This window comes from Plecotus auritus (genome assembly GCF_963455305.1).
Source record: "Plecotus auritus genome assembly, chromosome: X".
NCBI lineage: Eukaryota > Metazoa > Chordata > Mammalia > Chiroptera > Vespertilionidae > Plecotus > Plecotus auritus.
In genome coordinates this window covers 120,171,236-120,192,093 of record NC_137784.1, presented here as the reverse complement: position 1 = coordinate 120,192,093, position 20,858 = coordinate 120,171,236, and the positions used below count along the sequence as shown (strand labels likewise).

General features: G+C 39.0%; 1 pseudogene across 1 annotated transcript; it reads right to left on the bottom strand.

Annotated features, from left to right (window-relative positions):
• Window positions 1-3,590: 3,590 nt before the first annotated feature.
• Window positions 3,591-4,179, bottom strand: LOC308240261 (large ribosomal subunit protein eL15-like; annotated as a pseudogene). The gene has a single exon. The product of its transcript is annotated as a large ribosomal subunit protein eL15-like (transcript).
• Between the last annotated feature and the right edge of the window lie 16,679 nt (window positions 4,180-20,858).

Genomic DNA, 20,858 nt, shown 5'->3' with positions numbered 1-20,858 from the left:
ACTGCCATGTGGGGCAATTTCCCCTATTTGGAAAGTGCTTACTATTATTCTGTACTGAACCTTCCATCCATCCCTTCCAGTTGGGACTTAAAGTGTTTACTCCCCATTTGTTCTTGGGCATCCCTGTGCTCTAAAGTTGTTCATCTCCAGGACAATCACTCTCATCCTTCCCAACGTTTTCTCATTTGGATGGTTTTAGGTGCTCTTTAGCACTCTGATGTCTTTCTTTAGAAAAAAATTGCAACATATATGTCTTCATCCATTAGCCCAGTGTAGCAGCCAGAATTTAACACACTAGCCCACAACAGTGCAGACTCACTTTGCCATTCAAGAGAGCAAGTTTCACTATCACAGAGGTCCATGGATAGGCAAATTGCACTGTTGACTCACCATAAATTTCATATTATTTAATTAAGCTACTCAGTCCAGCTTTCATGATTAGGTCCTGATTCTGTCATCACACATAGCCTTCCCAAATCTGTCATTCTGTGGAGGTAGCTTGATATATATATATATATATATATATATATATATATATATATATATATATATATAATGATACTTGTTTATCATATAAGTGAGATAATTATTTAGCATATATAGGGAATTTTATATAAATAGTCATTGGGATTACACTTAGAATTTAAGTGTATTGAACCTTAGAATTTACGAATTAAAGAAAGTTAATTCTGGTCACTGGGTTAGAACCTACTTACATTTTTATTTCCTCCAATTGGATAACAGGAGTAAAGGAGACACTGATTTCTAGTCAGATTCAGCTTCTAACCCTATGCATTATACAAAATACCTCTGGACCTAGGACTCAGGGTTTCAGCAAGAACACTAACCCAAAGGAATTGTGTCAGACCTAAAGATAAGTAACTTGAACAGTGAGGGCTGCACACCACTGAGGCAGGCTCTAGACTAGAGGCACTCTTGGAAGTTCTTTTCAGGGAAGACTAAAGGAAAGGAAAGAGTCAACGTTTTACATTGTTAGACCTAGACCCTAGAGAGCTACTAGAAAATATGCAGAAAAAAAAAAAAAAGAATTCCGACAGCAGTGTTGCTTCTAAGCCACGACTTCCCACAGATAAACAACTAGTTCAGAGTCACAGCCATTTTAATAATTCAGGGCCATGTTGAAATCAAGACATAGTTGCTTTTCATAGATGATGGTTTTAAAATCTAGAAAGCTCATGAAATCCCAGGGGCTGTTGAATTAAACACTATATAATATTCTTGGTCCCAAATATTAGCAACACCCTCCAAGTTTCAGCAAATAGGGAAACTATTTGCTAAAACTGTTGCTTCTCAGCAACATCCTTTGAATCTACCAGTAGCTGCCAAATCCAAGAGCCTCTACACCTGTGATTCACTGACTATGGAATACATGCAGTTTATTCCTTTCACGTGTATCTGAAACATATAGGAATGTTTCTTTAGTTGTGCAGAGATTAAATGTAACAGCTTGGGTTATTAACCCTGAGCAATACATATCCAGTGGTCTACTCTAGGCTTTCTACCCTCCCTATATGTACCCTCCTAATGGACAACGAGGAACTACACCCTTTAGCTTTGCTTGGTCAAGGTGCTGCTTCAATCAATGTTAGCCCTACAAAGCACCACTCTGGACACCTCCACGAGGGGATGGAGGGGCAGTGATGCTGGAGAAGCCAAGATGCTGTAGTTGGAGAAAGGAATTTTCTTTAGCACCTCATTAAAAGTCTTACCAAACTGACCTGCCAACCCTCCTCCTCTCCTCATGTTCAATTCTGTTGACTCACAACGAAGAGAGAGGGTATTTCCTCCAAGTCATTCCTTATACCTCCCTATCAATGGTTCATTTTGTTCTCTCTCCCTGCTTTTCATTTCCTAGTATTTTGGATGGCATAACTATAATTCCTCCAAGGTAACATGGCCATATTTTAGTCTCTGTGAAGATGTGAATAATCTCACTTTCTTTCAACAAATTTCTCTTATGTGTTTGTTTTCTACATGGTCTTCAAGCTAAGCATGATTTTTATATTTTTCAATGGTTGGAAAAAAGAAAAAGAAAAATATTTCATGACACATGAAGCTTATAGGAAATTCAGATTTCAGTGTCCATAAACAAAGTTTTATTGGAACACGTGTATGCTTCATTCATTTAAGTATTGTCTATGGCTGATTTTGTGCCAAAGTAGCAGAGGTGAGTAGTTGGAACAAAAAATCTAATCCCTAAAATATTTACTATCTGGTCCCTTCAGAAAAACTTTGCAAACTTTTTCTCTATTCTGTTCTATTGTTGTATTTGCCTATTCTTCTCAGTTTAAACCTGTTCTTTTTTCTAGTTTCTTAAAATAGAAGCTGAGGCCATTCATTTGAGACCTTTATTCTTTTCTAATATAGTAATCCACCCCTTTATCCATGAGGGATACAATCCAAGACCCCCAGTGGATGCCTGAAGCCTCAGATACTGAATAGTATATATATTTTCTGTTCATGTCTTCAACACACAAATTTAATGCATTTTCCATCTTAACTAAGCACTTATTATACACCCTGGTGGTAACTTTTGCAGTTTGAGGTGTGACAGCAACACTAGCACAAATTTCTTTTTGTCTTCACAATTTCATGGATAGATTTGTTTTTACTGTAGATCTTAGAAACCTCAACATATAATTTATTTTATTACCTTATTAAGTCTAGAACTTTCACTTTTTCACTTAAAAAAAGCACTTTGTGGATTTTCTTTGGAATATTTGAATTGCCAGCATCACTACTCTTGTGCTTTGGGGTCATTATCAAGTAAAATAAAGGTTACTTAAACACAAGCACTGTGATACCTTCATAGTAGATATGATAACTGAGATGGCTACTAAGTCACTAAAGGGCAAGGAATATACACAATGTGGAGATGCTGAAATGCTGGACAAAGGGATGATTCACATCTAGGGTGAGAAAGGGTGGACAGGTGCAAGGCATCATCACATTACTCAGAACAGCCCAGAAGTTAACACTTATGAATTGTTTATTTCTGTAATTTTCCTTTTAATATTTTCAGACCATGGTTGACAGAGGGTAATTGAAAACATAGAAAGTGAAATGCAGATAAGGGAGGACTATATTGTATAGGAGTCTAGTGATAATTTGTCCTTCTCCCATAACTACTTCTTTAGCAGCTTCCCACAAATTTTGATATACTGCGTTGTCATTTGCATTTAGTTCAAAGCACTTTCTAATTTCACCCTCGTTTTCTTTTTCTAAAATATGTTTTTTTATTGATTTTAGAGAGAGCAAAGAAGGGAGAGGGAGAGAGAGATACAAACATTGATGAGAAAGAAACATCAACATTGATAGGCTGCCTCCTACACAACCGCTACAAGGGATCCAGCCCACACCCCAAGCATGTGCCCTGACAGGGAATCGAACTGGCAACCTCATGGTGCATGGATAGATGTTCAACCACTGAGCCACACCGGTTGGGCACTTTGGAGTTCTCTCTCTCTCTCTCTCTCTCTCTCTCTCTCTCTCTCTCTCTCTCTTTCTCTCTCTCTCTCTTTTGTACTGTCCTAAATTGTTTATTAGGTAAGAATTTTACAAACATTACATTAGTGGTAACAGTGAAGCTGGAGAGTACGGCAACTTCTGCAAGCTTCATGGCGAGAACCACCAATAATGTGATGGAATTTGTGGCCCTTCCCAAGGCCATGGCTCTTGTGGCTTGCAGATGTCAGCCCTTGCAACTCCCTGTGATTGTGGACTGATTTGGTGATCCATTGGTTGTCAGGATTTCTTCTGATAGCCTTATGGAATGGATCAATAAGGATAACCTCAGAGAATTTGTACGTGGAATCTTCCCCTACCCAGTAAGAATTCAGAACTCTCAGAGACCCACAGTGGCATCCAGCTCGCTCCTCGGCAACAGACTGAAGCCTTCAGGCAAACTTTAGCTGGTTAACACCATGATTGACAGGCTTGTGGTAGGTTGCACCCTTAGGAACAGGGCATTTGGGGCCACCATGGCGCACACCAATCAGAAACATAACCTTGCCTGGCCTTGTATCCCAGCCTGCATGCTTTGTCTGGTGGTGGTGGTGGGGAGGGGCTGTACTGCCAGTAGCGCACCCTGAAAAGGAAGCGCATTACATTGGACTGCTTCTTCCTCCATAGCTCCTGGATGTACTTATAAGCACCCATCTTGGTTTACTTTATGGCTGCGGCCAGATGGAAAGCTCTAGTTTTCTTTAACCCATGGTTTACTTAAAATATATTATTTAGTGTCTCAATATTTAGGCATTTTCAGGAGATCTTTCCATCATTGAATTTTAAATTTAAGTATATGTAGTCAGAGAACAGTCTTCATATTACTTGAACCCTTCTAAATGTATTGAGACTTATTTCATGGTCCAGAATATGTTCTATCCTGGTTCATGTTTCATGTGTACAAAATATTTATTCTATTGTTCTTGGGTAGAATGCTCTATAAAAGTGAATTGGTCAAGCTCATTATAGAAACATTCAGGTTTAGTATATCCTTGCAATATTTCTGTCTACTTATACTTAAAGTTGAAAGTTACACTGAAATCCTACCTATTTTTAAACTGAGGCAAAAAGAGCACATATTTGAGATGTGTTTAAATCATGGTTCTATCACTCATTATTTGTGTGACCTTACATTAGTCATTTCACCTATCTGGGCTTCTGTTTCCTTATCTGTAAAATGGGTATAATCATAATACCTACTCTGCAAGTTCACTGTGGGATTGTGTGAGAAAATATCAGAGAATTAGAGATTTCTCATGTGGCATTTCAGAGGACAAGAATTGATTTCACTTTTTTTTTATTATTTGGAAAATTAGTAAGTTTGTAAAGGTTCTTGTCAGTTTCAATTCTGCACACCATTAAGATCGCTATTTATCTGGCCATATAGTCACCAGCAGTTTAACCAAAAGGGATGTAGACTGGGTGTTAAAATGTCTGGGAGCAATAATTGAAAATAATATAAATAAATTTCATATAAAAATAGTGATTGTTAATAGCATTCCCTCTTCTCTAGATCGACCCAAAGAAAAATTCAAAAATAGTGGGCTTAATAAAAAAAAATGCAGGCAGCACAAAGAGCTAGATGAATGTGGTGGTTTGCTATTGTTTACTTTTCAGTCTGGTTATTACAGAGATATCCTGGCAACAAGTTATCCATTTCAACTTAGGTCAGAATGCATTTGAAAAAACAACAACAAACAAGCAGAAACTATTCAGGTGGGCTTTCAAAAGCCAGACTAATGAGAAATTGCACATAAAAGATAGTTGCACTATGCTGAAAAATAGCCTCTCAAATACATCATCATTTTCTAGCATCCCGGGGAGGTCTGTTTAGGGCAGCATAGTGGGGGTAACATAAGCATGAAATTTAATATCAGAAAAAAAATGGGGATGAATTCCATACTTCACAGCTCACCATCAGTGTAACCTGACTTAGGCAGTGATACCTAGCTCCCTGTGCTGTAGTGAGAGTTGCATGAACTTTCATTACTTAAAGGCCAGCACTCTGCCTATCTTTGCAAAGGAGTCCTTTAGCTTTCTAATTCTTCTCTTTATTAATGTAATGGACTGGCTTGGGTTTTTAGAACTTCTTCTCCACTCTTATGCAATGTACATCCTTTCAACTTTTTTGTTGTTTTTATAATTAGTCTCTTCCATAGAAAAGTCAGTGTGGATTCATGGATTGCAAAATAATCTGAGCCCACGATTCCAGCCTGAAATTCCTTTGTCTTTGGTTAACTTCTTATCCCACCCAATTGTTCAAAACATCACCACTTAAATGTAATCCCTGAAATTCAGATTAATGACTGCCCTGTTTCACACTCTCCACAGATGACCTTGCCTACTCTCTCATAGGGAATATCCCTGAGATGTCTGACCATCCCTCAGTTAATTTGATCCCACACTCATCTTTCCTTATCATTTCCCTCTCAGAAGAACTGGTTCTCCTTTTTCTAACCTGGGCTTTGGATCTCAACCTTCCTGACTCCTTAGGGGCTTCTTTCCATCAGCTCTCCTCATCCCTTCTATATTCCAATCTTATCTTCTCTATCAGAGCCTTTCCATAATCTTGGAAATATGATCAAATTTCTCTTGTCATCATAACACCAAAATCAAATCCTTCTCTTGACCCAACATCCACTCTGGCTACTTCCCTAGCTGTCCTTCCTTTTATAGATGAGCTTCTTAAACACTTGTCTATGCTTATGGTCTCTATGTCCTCACCAGTCCACAGAATCTATTCTCATTCAGGTAACTAACTAATTTATTATTGTACACAGTAATAGTTAAGATGCAGTTTCTGTTACTGTAACAGAAAATCTGAGAGAAGAGTGGATTAAACAAGTTGCAAGTTTACTTCTCCTTCATGTAATTATCTGGAGGTAGGTAGCCCAGGGCCTGTATAGTGACAGTACTCAATGAATTATCCAGAAATCCAAGCTCCTTCTATCATTATACTCTGCCATCCCTAGGATATTACCCTATCTGTATGGTCAAAGATGGCTCACCATGTCCAGCCAGTAAAAAGAGAAGGGTAAGAAATATCTTTCCCATTTAAAGCAAAAACCCAGATACTGCACACATCACTTCTGTCCACATTACAATGCCCAAAATATAGTCTTCATTTGAGGTGTCCATATGCCTGGATTAATATTATTTTATTATGGAAAAAGGAGTGAATAAATATTGTGTAACAACTAGCAGTATTTGCCACACTAACTACATCATCTTAAAAATTGTGCTAGCACATGTGAGGTCAGGGGCTGGTTTCTAGAAGTGCCCTCCTAGTCTAATTACCCCCAAATCCACTTCACCAGGTATAAGAACTGATTTACACTCCAAAACTTCTGTTGTGGATGTTGGGTTCTTTCTTAGACCTGCATAGGGATATGGCAATACAAGGAAGGTAGCAGACAACAGAGAGACTCCTTGAGAACAGGGTTCTTGGCTAGCTTGTTCATTGCTATATCTCTGGAACCTAGTAAAATGTTCAACACATAGTAAGTGCTCAATAAGAATTTGCCAGATGAACGAATGTGTATATATGTGTTTAGTTAAGGGAAGATGAGAACAGATTTTACCATCTTTGAAACCTTAACAAGATCAAGGAAGAAGCTTGAGTTTGAGGCAGTAGAAATGAGAGTCATTTGATGAATCTGATGATGCCACTCTCCTTTCTAAGATCTGTTAGGTTTCCCCATGGCTTTGTATCAGAACTCAATCTTACCTTATCCTACTCTGAAAAACATAGTTTTATCCTAGATGAGTGGCTAGATAAATAGATGGGTGAGTGGGTGGATAGGTGTGTGCAGGATCAAGGTGGTCTCATGCTTGTATGTTTCCCTAGTGAGTGGCCCCTTCTGGAAGAAGTGTTCCTTGTATCTCTCTAATTCTTTTTGTATGTGTTCTGTGTAGTTTTCTTGAATGACCCCTAGGTCAGTGAGAGTAACCAGAGACATTTATTTAAACTGTAGATTCTTATGCTCTCACCAGTAGAGTTTGTTGTTTGGGAACCCCCTGGTTTAATAGTGATTGAGGGCCTACAGGTAGTCATGAGATTGGGTAATTCATATAAAGGAGGAGTAACACTAGTTGATGTAAATTGGCAAGGTCACTTATGAAGTCACACATAGATGTAAGTAGATGTCTGGATGGGCTTGTCCTTTACAAAACTCGATCAAAAAGTATCTATTTAGGTCTGTTGCTCATTTTTTGATTGGGTTGTTTATCTTCCTTTTGTTAAGTTGTATGAGTTCCCTGTAAATGTTAGAGATTAAACCCTTATCTGTGATAACATTGACAAATATGTTCTCCCATGCAGTGGGCTTTCTTGTTGTTTTGTTGATGGTTTCTTTTGCTGTGCTAAAGCTTTTTATTTTGATGTAGTCCCATTTGGTTATTTTCTCTTTAGTTTCTATTGCCCTAGGAGCAGTATCCGTGAAGAAATTGCTTCAGCATATGTCTGAGATTTTGCTGCCTATGGATTCCTCTAATATTTTTATGGTTTCCCATCTTATGTTTAAGCCCTTTATCCATTTTGAGTTTATTTTTGTGTATGGTGTAAGTTGGTGGTTTAGTTTCATTTTTTTACATGTATCTGTTCAATTTTCCCAACACCATTTATTAAAGAGACGGTCTTGACTCCATTGTATGTTCATGCCTCTTTTGTCAAATATTAATTGAGCATAGTGATATTGGTCGATTTCTGGGTTCTCTATTCTATTCCATTGGTCTATATGTCTGTTCTTGTGCCAGTACCAGGCTGTTCTAAGAACAGTGGCTTTGTAATACAGCTTGATATCTGGTATTGAGATCCCCCTTACGTTTTTCTTCTTTCTCAGGATTGCTGCAGCTATTGGGGGTCTTTTTTTATTCCAGATGAATTTTTGGAGAGTATATTTTAGGTCTGTGAAATATGCTGTTGGTATTTTAATATGCCAGTGGGGAGTGCATTGAATCTATAGATTGCTTTGGGTAGTATGGACATTTTAATGATGTTGATTCTACCAATCCATGAATACGGTGAGTTCTTACATCTGTTTATGTCTTCCTCTATCTCTCTTTTCAGTGTCCTGTAGTTTTCCGAGTAGAGGTCTTTTACCTCCTTAATTAAGTTTATTCCTAGGTATCTTAATTTTTTTGGTGCAATGGGAAATGGGATTTTTTAAAAAATCTCTCTTTCTGTAAGTTCACATTGCTGTATAGAAATGCCATAGATTTCTTGGCATTAATTTTATATCCTTCTACATTGGTGAATTCATTTTTTTTAAAATTCTTTATTGATTAAGGTATTACATATGTGTCCTTATTCCTCCATTACCCCCCACCTCCCATTCATGCCCCCACCCCCCTGTTGTCTGTGTCCATTGATTAGGCTTATATGCATGCATATAAGTACTTTGGTTGATCCCCCCCTTACCCCCACTGTCCCCTACCTTCCCTGAGTTTTGACATTCTGATTGATATTTCTCTGTCTCTGGATATATTTTTGTTCATCGGTTTATGTTGTTCATTATATTCCACAAATGAGTGAGATCATGTGATATTTATCTTTCTCTGCCTGGCTTATTTCACTTAGCATAATGCTCTCCATCTCCATCCATGTTGTTGCAAATGGTAAGAACTCCTTTTTACCACAGCGTAGTATTCCATTGTGTAGATGTACCACAGTTTTTTAATCCACTCATCTGCTGATGGGCACTTAGGCTGTTTCCAAATCTTAGCTATGGTGAATTGTGCTGCTATGAACATAGGGGTGCATATATCCTTTCCGATTCGTGTTTCTAGTTTCTTGGGATATATTCCTAGAAGTGGGATCACTGGGTCAAATGGGAGTTCCATTTTTAGTTTTTTGAGGAAACTCCATACTGTTCTCCACAGTGGCTGCACCAGTCTGCATTCCCACCAGCAGTGCACGAGGGTTCCTTTTTCTCCACATCCTCGCCAGCACTTGTCATTTGTTGACTTGTTGATAATAGCCATTCTGACAGGTGTGAGATGGAACCACATTGTTGTTTTGATTTGCATCTCTCTGATGATTAGTGACTTTGAGTAGGTTTTCATATGTCTCTTGGCCTTCCTTCTGTCTTCTTTTGAAAAGTATCTATTTAGATCATTTGCCCATTTTTTTATTGGGTTGTTTATCTTCTTTTTGTGAAGTTGTCTGAGTTGTCTGTAAATGTTGGAGATTAAACCCTTATCGTTGATATCATTGGCAAATATGTTCTCCCATGCAGTGGGCTTTCTTGTTGTTTTATAGATAGTTTCCTTTGCTGTGCAAAAGCTTTTTATTTTGATGTAGTCCCATTTGTTTATTTTCTCTTTTGTTTCCATTGCCCTAGGAGCAGTATCAGTGAAGAAATTGCTTTGGCATATGTCAGAGATTTTTCTGCTTATGGATTCCTCTAGTATTTTTACGGTTTCCCATCATATGTTTAAGTCCTTGATCCATTTTGAGTTCATTTTTGTGTATGGTGTAAGTTGGTGATCTAGTTTCATTTTTTTGCATGTATCTGTCCAATTTTCCCAACACCATTTGTTGAAGAGACTGTCTTGACTCCATTGTATGTTCATGCCTCCTTTGTCAAATATTAATTGACCATAGTTGATTTGGGTCGATTTCTGGGTTCTCTATTCTATTCCATTGATATATATGTCTGTTCTTGTGCCAATACCAGGCAGTTTTGAGAACAGTGGTTTTGTAATACAGTTTGATATCTGGTATTTGGATCCCACCTACTTTGTTCTTCTTTCTCAGGATTGCTGTAGCTATTCAGGGTCTTTTTTTATTCCAGATGAATTTTTGGAAAGTTTGTTCTAGGTCTGTGAAATATGCCGTTGGTAGGTTAATGGGAAGTGCGTTGAATCTATAGATTGCTTTGGGTAGTATGGACATTTTGATGATGTTGATTCTACCAATCCATGAACATGGTATGTTCTTCCATCTGTTTATGTCTTCCTCTATCTCTTTTTTCAGTGTCGTGTAGTTTTCCTCGTATAGGTCTTTTACCTCCTTAGTTAAGTTTATTCCTAGGTATCTTAATTTTTTTGGTGTGATGGTAAATGGGATTGCTTTTTTAGTCTCTCTTTCTGTAAGTTCATTATTGGTGTATAGAAATGTCATAGATTTCTTGGCATTAATTTTGTATCCTGCTACATTGCCAAATTCATTTATTAAGTCTAATAATTTTTTGATAGAGTCTTTAGGGTTTTCTATGTACAGTATCATGTCATCTGCAAATAAGGACAGTTTTACTTCTCCTTTTCCAATTTGGATGCCTTTTATTTCTTCTTCTTGTCTGATTGCAATGGCTAGTACTTTCAGCACTATGTTGAACAGGAGTGGTAAGAGTGGGCATCCCTGTCTTGTTCCTGTTTTTAGGGGAAAATGGTTTTAGTTTTTGCCCATTGAGTATGATGTTGGCTGTGTGTTTGTCATATATGGCTTTTATTATTTTGAGGTATGATCCTTCTATTCCCACCTTGCTGAAAGTTTTTATCAAGAAAGGTTGTTGGATTTTGTCAAATGTTTTTTCTGCATCAATTGATATGACTATGTGATTTTTATCTCTCAATTTGTTTATGTGATGTGTCATGTTTATTGATTTGTGGATATTGTACCATCCTTGCATCCCCAGGATAAATCCTACTTGGTCATGGTGTATGATCTTTCTGATGTACTGCTGGATCCGATTTGCTAAAATTTTGTTGAGGATTTTGGTGTCTATGTTCATGAGGGATATTGGCCTGTAATTCTCTTTCATTGTGTTATCTTTATCTGGTTTTAGTATTAGGGTGAAGCTGGCTTCATAGAAGGAGCTTGGAAGTGTTCCTTCCTCTTGAATTTTTTTGGAATAGTCTGAGGCGGATAGCATGCTTGAATGTTTGGTAAAACTCTCCTGTGAAGCCGACTGGCACTGGGCTTTTGTTTGCTGGAAGCTTTTTGATGACTGCTTCCATTTCTTCCATAGTTATCAGCCTATTGAGATTTTTAGTATCTTCCTGAGTAAGTTTTGGAAGGTTGTATTTTTGTAGGAATGTGTCCATTTCCTCCAGGTTGTCTAGTTTGTTAGAATAGAGTTGTTCATAGTATTTTTTAATATTCCTTTGTATTTCTGTGGTGTCTGTTGTTATTTCTCCTCTTTCATTTCTGATTTTATTTGGGTCCTCTCTCTTTGCTTATTGGTGAGCCGGGCTAGAGGTTCATCAATCTTGTTTATCCTTTCAAAGAACCAGCTCTTGGTTTTGTTGATCTTTTGTATTGTTTGTTTGGTCTCTATGTTGTTTATCTCCCCTCTAATCTTTATTATTTCCTTCCTTCTGCTCACTGTAGGCTTTTCTTGTTGCTCTCTTTCTAATTCTTTGAGTTGTTGAGTTAGATGATTTATTACCATTTTTTCTTGTTTTTTGAGGTAAGCCTGTAGAGCTATAAACTTCCCTCTCAGGACTACATTCATTGTGTCCCATAGTATTTGCGTTGTTCTGTTTTTATTGTCATTAGTCTCCAGGATGTTTTTAATTTCTTCTTTGAGCTCATTGATAACCCAATCATTGTTTAGTAGCATGCTATTCAGCTTCCAAGTGTTTGAATATTTTGGAATGTTTTTATTGTAGTTTATTTCTAATATTATGCCATTGTGGTCTGAGAAGATGCTTGGTATGATTTCAATCTTCTTGAATTTGGGGAGACTTAGCTTGTGACCCAGTATGTGGTCTATTTTTGAAAATGTCCCATGTGCACTTGAGAAGAACGTATATTGCGCTGCTTTGGGGTGAAATGCTCTGAAGATGTCAATTAGGTCCATCTGATATAGTGAGTCATTTAGAATTGCTGTTTCTTTGCTGATTTTTTGTCTAGAGGATTTTTCCAGTGATGTCAGTGGTGTATTAAAGTCCCCTACTATGATTGTATTGTTGTCGATCTCTCCCTTGATATCTTCCAGGAGTTTTTTTATGAATTTGGGTGCTCCTGCATTGGGTGCATATATGTTTATCAGGGTTATATCCTCTTGTTGTATCAATACTTTTATTATTATGAAGTGGCCTTCCTTATCTCTTGTTATGGCCTTTACTTTGAGGTCTATTTTGTCAGAAATAAGTAGTGCTACCCCAGCTTTTATTTCATTTCCATTTGCCTGAAAGATGTTTTTCCATCCCTTCACTTTCAGTCTGTTTGAGTCCCTTTTTCTGAGGTGGGTCTCTTGTAGACAACATATATATGGGTCATGTTTTTTTTTTTTTTTTATCCATTCAGCCACTCGATGTCTTTTGATTGGAGCATTTAGTTCATTTATATTTAAAGTTGTTATTGAAAGGAACTTATTTGTAGCCATTTTTATTTTTTGTGTCTGTGTTCCTTCTTCCCTTTTTATTTCTTCTTTTTACACCAGTCCTTTTAGCATTTCTTGCATTGCTGGCTTGGTAGTGATAAACTCCCTTAGCCTTTTTTAGTCTGTGAAGCTCCTTATTTCCCCTTCAATTTTGAATGATAACCTTGCTGGATAGAGTATTCTTGGATTCAGTCCCTTGGTTTGCATCACTTTGTAAATTTCCTTCCATTCTTTTCTGGCCTGATGTGTTTCTGTTGAGAAATCATTTGATAATCTAATGGGAGCTCCCTTGTATGTAACTTTCTGTCTCTCTCTTGCAGCCTTTAAGATTCTCTCTTTGTCCTGAATATTTTTCATCGTAATTATGATGTGTCTTGGTGTGGGTCTTTTCGCGTTCATCCTGTTTGAGACTCTCTGTGCTTGTGTGACTTATTTCTTCCCCACATCAGGGAAGTTTTCTGACATTATTTCTTCAAATAGGTCTTCTAACGCTTGTTCCTCTTCCTGTTGTTCTGGCACCCCTATTATTCATATGTTGCTTTGTTTTATGTTGTCCCATGGCTCCCTTAGGTTCTCCTCCTGTCTTTTAATTTTTTTTCTCCAGTTGCAATTCAGTTTGGCTGTGTTTTGTTTCCCTGTCTTCTAGTTCACTAATTCAGTCCTCCGCCTGTCCTAGCTTCTGCTCTTTGGACAGGTGCAGGGTGTGGGCTGCCCACAGCTGCTGGTCCTCAGAGGGGGGCCGGCTGCTTGGGGCTGCCGCTCCTCAGTAGTGGGTGGGCTGCTCCTCGGATGGGGTGAGCTTCTTGCGTGGTTGCTGCTCCTCAGATGGAGGAACTGGCTGCTCACAGAGCTGCTGCTCCTTGGATAGGGGCAGGCCACATGAAGCTGCTGCTCTTAGGCCTGTGGCAGGTTGCTCTCGGGGCTGCTGCTCCTTGGACAGGAGCGGGCTGCTCACGTGTCTGCTGTTCATGTGGTTGCAGTGCCCTGGGGTAAAGCATTGGGCCAGTCAGAGGGGAGCCTGCTTCCAAACTCACAGGAGCCTGCACCCAGGGTGGCTGGAGCCTGGTTGACCGTGGGATCACAGCCTAGGTAGCATGTCCCTGGCAGGGGTGGCTGTAGAGTCCCAGGTGTTATCTGAGGGCACTCTGGGTGGAGTTGAGGCTAGGAACTCAGTTACAGCAGCTCTCCCCTTCAAAAAGGCTAGGCCTCTAAGGACAAGCTGGCCTCCCGGTACTGTTTGCAATGGTAGCAGAAGCTGCCTAGTTAGGCGAGCCTGATTAGCCTGCCCATGAAGGTCCTGTGGGATCTAACTGTGCCTCTCTCTCTCTCTCTCTCTCTCTCTCTCTCACACACACACACACACACACACACACACCACCTGACCACACACACCACCTGACCACACGCTCCTCTTTTACTCCCTCACTCACTCATGCTCTTTCCCTCACTGCCGCATTCTTCCTGCCTCTTCAGTTGGGTCTGGGGTGTTATTGACCCATTCGTGGATGGAGTTTCCTCTCCAGGTGTCTGGTTATGTGGCTTTCTCTCAAGCCCCTTGACCAGACAGGATAAAATTCACCTCAGTAAGACACAACACAGAGGGAACTAAGCACAAATGTACACACGACACCAATAACCCCAATATAAGTGACCACCTGAGCAAAGAGAGTTAGGGCAGAGAAAAGAGAGCACAAATGCTATCAAAGAGAGAGAAAAAGATAAGGGATAAAAGACAAAGGAATAAAAAGGAGAATATATATATGTATGTGGGGGTAAGACACCATAGAACCAATAGATAAACCAAAAAGAAAATACAAACACCACACACCCAGCAAAGAGGATTGGGCCTGAATTCATTTATTAAGTCTAATAATTTTTGATGGAGTGTTTAGGGTTTTCTATGTGCAGTATCATGTCATCTGTGAATAATGACCAGAGCTACTTTTGTTGTCCTAAGTATGCTATGCTATCTCATGCCTCATAGCTCCATCTCTGCTGGCAGTAACTGTCTTCCTCATCTGGGGATCTCAAAAATGTAGCACAGCAACACATAATAAAGAACTGTACCAAAATGAAGTTACCTGACTATCTTCTGATAACAAAATAACTACTTAATGACACTTGTACATTTTATACATAACTTATTTAATATTTAGCATCTCTTCATGTATGCAAAGAAGTATGCTAGGCTGATGTACTGACATCGAAAGGTTTCTATGGCATAATGTTAATGAAATGACTATCTGAAGAATGTACCTAGTATGATCTGTCAATGTAAAAAATAAACCCCAATAAAACTATATGTATCCATATATATTATATATTATATATTATATATTATATATTATATATTATATATTATATATTATATATTATATATTATATATTATATATTATATATTATATATTATATATTATATATTATATATTATATATTATATATTATATATTATATAGTTCAAGCAGAGAATGAGCCTTGGAAATATAGATAGCAAAATGTTAATAGTGGTACATCTCAGGAGGGGCAAGGCCAGGGGAATGATATAATTTACTCTAAAAAAATATGGTTTAAATTTTTACAGAATAAATGTATTCACATGTAAATTGTGAAGTTAAATTTATAAAATTTAAAAGACTGGAAGAGGCATAAGAAAGCATGTGGGAGATGGAATCCAACAAATGTAGATTCAAGTCCCTGCTCTGCTACCCAATAGCTGTGTGGTCTTGAGTGATACTCTCTGAGGCTCAGTTTCTCATCTGTGAACTAGTGTTTCATTCATTTATTCTTTCACTAACTCACCAAACATTTGCTGAACACCTACTTGAGTGTCAAGCACTGTTCTAGGCACTAGGGATCCAATGGTGAGTATATAAACCTCTGTCCTCATGGAGCTACAATTTAGTGGGGCAGGTAGACAGTAATCAAATAATCAGGCAAATCAGCATAAAATTGGATGTGTGAAAGTGCTGGAAAAGATCAATGGAATAGAATAGAGACCCCAGAAATTAACCCAAGCCATTATGCTCAATTAATACTTGACAAAGGAGGCAAGAATATACAAGGGAGTCAAGACCGTCTCTTCAATAAATGGTGTTGGGAAAATTGGGCTGATACATGCAAAAAAATGAAACCAAACCACCAACGTTCACCATACACAAGAATAAACTCAAAATGGTTAAAAGACTTAAATGTAAGCCATGAAATCATAAAAATCCTAGAAGAAACCATAGGCAAAAAAATCTCAGACATCTCTCCTAACAATATATTTACAGATACAGCTCCTAGCAGCCATAGGCCAACTACAGCCCGTGGGCTGGATCCGGCCCGTTCGGCTGTTCTATCCGGCCCACGGAGCCGAAAGAGCGGAGGGTTCTCTTGCTCTCCCCTCCGCTCCTTTACTTTGAATTTATATTAGTTCACACAAATACTCCATCCATGCTTTTGTTCCGGCTCTCCGGTCCAGTTTAAGAACCCATTGTGGCCCTCGAGTCAAAAAGTTTGCCCACCCCTGTCTAGGGTAAAGGAAACTAAGAAGAAAATAAACAAATGAGACTACATCACAATAAAAAGCTTCTGCTCAGCAAAAGAAACTATCAACAAAATGAAAAATGAGTCTACTGTATGAGAGAACATATTTGGCAATGATACATTGGATAAAGAGTTAATATCCAAAATATATAAGGCACTCCTACAACTTAACTAAAGGAAGACAAAAAATCCAATTAGAAAATGGTCAAAAGACCTAAATATACATTCTCCAAAACAGACATACAGATGGCCAAGAGAGACATATGAAAAAGTTCTCGAAGTCACTGATCATCGGAGAGATGCAAATTAAAATGACAATGAGGCATCTCATCACACCTGTCAGAATGGCTATCATAAACAGATCAACAAATGACAAGTGTTGGCAAGGATGTGGAAAAAAGGGACATATGTAACACAACAACAAAGATTTAATTTTTAACAAGTGCTAGAAAGAAAAGTCCATGGGGTCAAGACAGCCTGTAACAAGAGAATTTGATATAATCAATATCAGAGAAGGCTGCGCTTTTTAAAGGGTGGTAACTGAATGAGAAGATGGCTTGAAATAGGTGAAGAAGGACATTCTAGGAAGGGAGACAGCATGTAAAAAAGCCTTATCATGACAATACATGACTTATTTAAGATTCTAAAATAAAGCTAGTGTGGCTGGTGTGTGTGTGTGTGTGTGTGGAGAGACAATACTTGTATAAAATGAGGCTGGAGAAGGACATTGGTGTCAGACCACATACAGGTCATTAATTTGGTCTTTGTCCTACCCATAAGAACTATGTGATGGCATGGTAAGCTCTAAGCAAGGTGCCAGCACGATCAGATTTGAGTTTTGAAAAGTTCATCTGGCTTCTTTGAGGAGCATAAATTAGATGGAGGCCAGAGTAGAAGCAAGGAGACCAGTTAGAAGGCCATTGCATTGGTTCAGGTCAGAGCTAACTGGGGCTTGGATCACAGTGGTAATAATGGAGATAGGGGAAATCTTATAGCCTCAAAGGAAGCATTTAGAATTTGGTGATGGATTGGATATAGTGATAAGGGTGTGGGGAAGAAGAAAGAGTAGGAGTCAGGAGTGACTTCTGGGTTTCTGTCTTAACTAACTCAATAGTTGATAAGGTCATTTGTTGAGAGTGAGATCACTGGAAAAATATTAGGTTTTGAGCAGAAATTGTGGGTTGGGTTTTGGACCTGCTGATTTACAGGTGATTTAGAGGCGTCTCTCACCTCCCTTATTCTAATACTACATAATCAAATACTAATTAAAAATTCAACACTCTACCAACATTTCATATCCTCTTCTCTGCTTTATTTTTGTACCTTAGCTCTTCTTACTTTTTAGTTTCTATTCGTCTTGTTTATTGTGTTCCCCCACCAGAATGGAAACTCGATGAAGAAAGGAGTTTTGTCTATTTTATATATTGTCATAATCCTCAGAGTCTTGAACTGTGCTTGGTATAGGTAGGTACTCAATAAATATTTGTCAAATGAATGCACAAATGAATTTAAGTAACAAGTCAAGTAGGCAATTGGAAATACTGGTCTAGAATGCTCAGAGAAGTCTGGGTATGTAAATATGTTTGTCATCCACCTTAAGCTGGGTACTTACTGTAGCTGTGGGTTTGGATGAGATCACCTAGGGAGATGGAATGAAGTGAGAAAAGGGAGCAAATTAGTACTTGCCTCAGAGGATTACTGTAAGGATTAACTGAAATAATAAAAGTCAAGGATTTAGTTGGTGCCTGGCACCTGGTTGGTGGTCAAGGAAGGTTAGTTGTTAATAGTGTTGTAATTACAGACTCATGGGACTTTAAGAACAGTGGACTAAGTGAGGGGCAGGATGTGGCCTCTAGCACCCTTACTTTTGTCAGGTGCTGATCAAACAAGCACGGTTCTGCTACTTGCTCTGCTGTGTGACTGCATCCAGTTACCTAAGTTTCATGAGCCTCAGATTCCTCACCTGTAGGTCAGTGTTAATGGCAACACTTTTCCCACAGGACCAATGGAATGTTTTTAGCACTTCACAATCTCTGGCACCTTGCCCAGTGTTACTGGCACACAGTAAGGGTAAAACTAGTTATTCATTGGTAGAAAGTGCATTGGTCTTGGCATCAGAAAATACAAGCCTTTTGATTTTGCCCAAAATCATAGCTAAGTCACAAGAGTGTTTTAAGCACCAAATGAGATTGTGTATTTTTTTTAAAAGAGTCATGGTAGTTCCCAGGGATATTTCACTTCAACGGGGGAAAAAAATAGATGAGAAAGCTGAGGCAGAGATAAAACAACGGTGGGGAAGTAAATTAGGAACCAGAGCTAAGAAGAGTATCAAAAGTCTATTCCATGGGGAATTCAAGCCTAATAAAATAATGTGACCAGACATGACACCTGGGGGTGGCTAACCCTCTCCTACTTGCCTTCTTCAACCCAATACAAACCAACATAGATACTCAGGTGAGGTTTAAAATAACACCAGCACTAGCCATCCATCCTCCTCACCGAGACCCCTATAGTTCTCAGTAGAAGTTTGGGGTTGTCCCTCTATGTCTACCCTCTTCCCAATAGTTCCTTGGCCTGTTCCTAGCAGATCACAATGACTAATTTCCTTTCCCATCTCTTCAAGATACATGGAGTGTTCCTTTAACCTATTCATGGGCACTTCACATGACTGTTCTAGGAAATAAATCCACTAGTTGCACTAGTTTAATCCTAGTATTTTGATAATGGCCTAAAAATAATCTTTTTTTCACATATACATACACCACAGCTCAAGGGGGTCCCCCAAATCAAGGGGCTGTTTGGTAAGTGTAGGCATTATATGGTCTTTATGCTCTTAGGGTTATGCTGCATGTTAGATCAGGCGATCAGATCAGAACTTTGGAACACCCAGTATTGCCCTATTATCTTCAAGGCAATGATTCAAGGTCTGGTCAAACTTTATAGAGCACCTACCATGTGCATCTCACTAAATTGAAGAGGGGCAATACAAGCATTAACAATAGTCCCTGACCTCTAATAGCTCACAATTTAAGGTGGGCATTACAGAGCCATACTACAAAAATAGCTACAATTTATTGAGTACTTGGTATGTGTCAGGAACTATGCTTTACATATAGTATCTAATATTCTAAAAATAACACTGTAAATTAGATAATAGCATTATTTCTAGTATAGAGATGATGAAAAGGAGGGCTCAAAGGCTTGGTAGATTTACCTAAGGTCACATATGTGGTAAGAATTTCCAAGTTTGGTCTCCTAAGTCCATGCTTGTTTTCTTAACCATCTGGCTATACAAGGAAAGCTGTGTCAAGTTCTTAACAGAGGTATTAAGTGTCCCGGGCATAAAGGGGAAGGAGAGATTAATTTTATATGGAGGCATGAAAGTGGAGATGGTAGATATACCCCAGGGATCACGTTTATTGAAGGAGGGATTTGACATTAACTGCTTGACTGGACTATATATTAAAGGCAGATGTGTGGGAGAGCACTCTGGGTGATGGGACTACAACTGGAAAGGCACAGAGGCAGGAAAATACAAGGCATGTTTAGTGAAGTGGGTAGAGGGTAAGATGGGGCTACAGTAGGGGGCCAAATAATAGCAATGAGGTTGGAAAGGGAGATAGGGGCCATATGTGGGAAGATGGTGTCAGTAGAGCCTTAAATGCCACAAGTTAAGAAGATTAATCATAACTGGCCTATGACTCAAAAAGGGCACTTATTTGGCTCACTGCCTTGTACTGACTATGCCTCTCATAGCATCTGAACATGTCTAGGTTGCCATGGTCCAGTGGCGTCTTCCTGGTCATCTATTTCAAGGTCTTTACCCTGAACAAACTCCTTGACTTTCTTTAGGAACTAGTTCATGCCTCCAGTGGGAAATACAGCTGTTCACATCCTGATATCACTGTTCCCTTTGGGGTATACCCTGACTACAGGGCACTCTAACTGCCTGGACCATGCCTGGCTCTACCACTCGACTGTTCCTCTATGGCAGGTCATGGGGTGCATTCATCTCTGCATCCCTGGAGCCCAGCACACTGCAGGGCTCAATATTCTGTTATAGAAGGAAGGAAGGAAGTGGATGATTCTGATTCACCCTGATAACTTCTTTATCACAACTCAAAACATTTAATACCACAAAAGGGGAACATAGCAATTTTCCTGCCTCTGCTCCCTCTGTGATTTGTGCTTAACAACGTTCACAACCATAAAATCCAGTTCAACTTGATGAGCAGTTCCTGGTTTCTGTTGTGCTGGAGGGATGCAAGCTGTAAGGCCAAGGGACACAACGCTCATCCCAGAGAGCTCTGGAGGTCAGTTGCACACAGGCTGTATAACGCATTAGGACTCTGCAGGGTTGCTCTCCTGCCACCACTGCACAGCTGGCTCATGTTGGACATCCTGTCCTTGCCATCTTTATTCTCTACTCTCCACCAGGCACCCAAGTGTTTCTTGTTGTACAGTGGCTGTTCGAG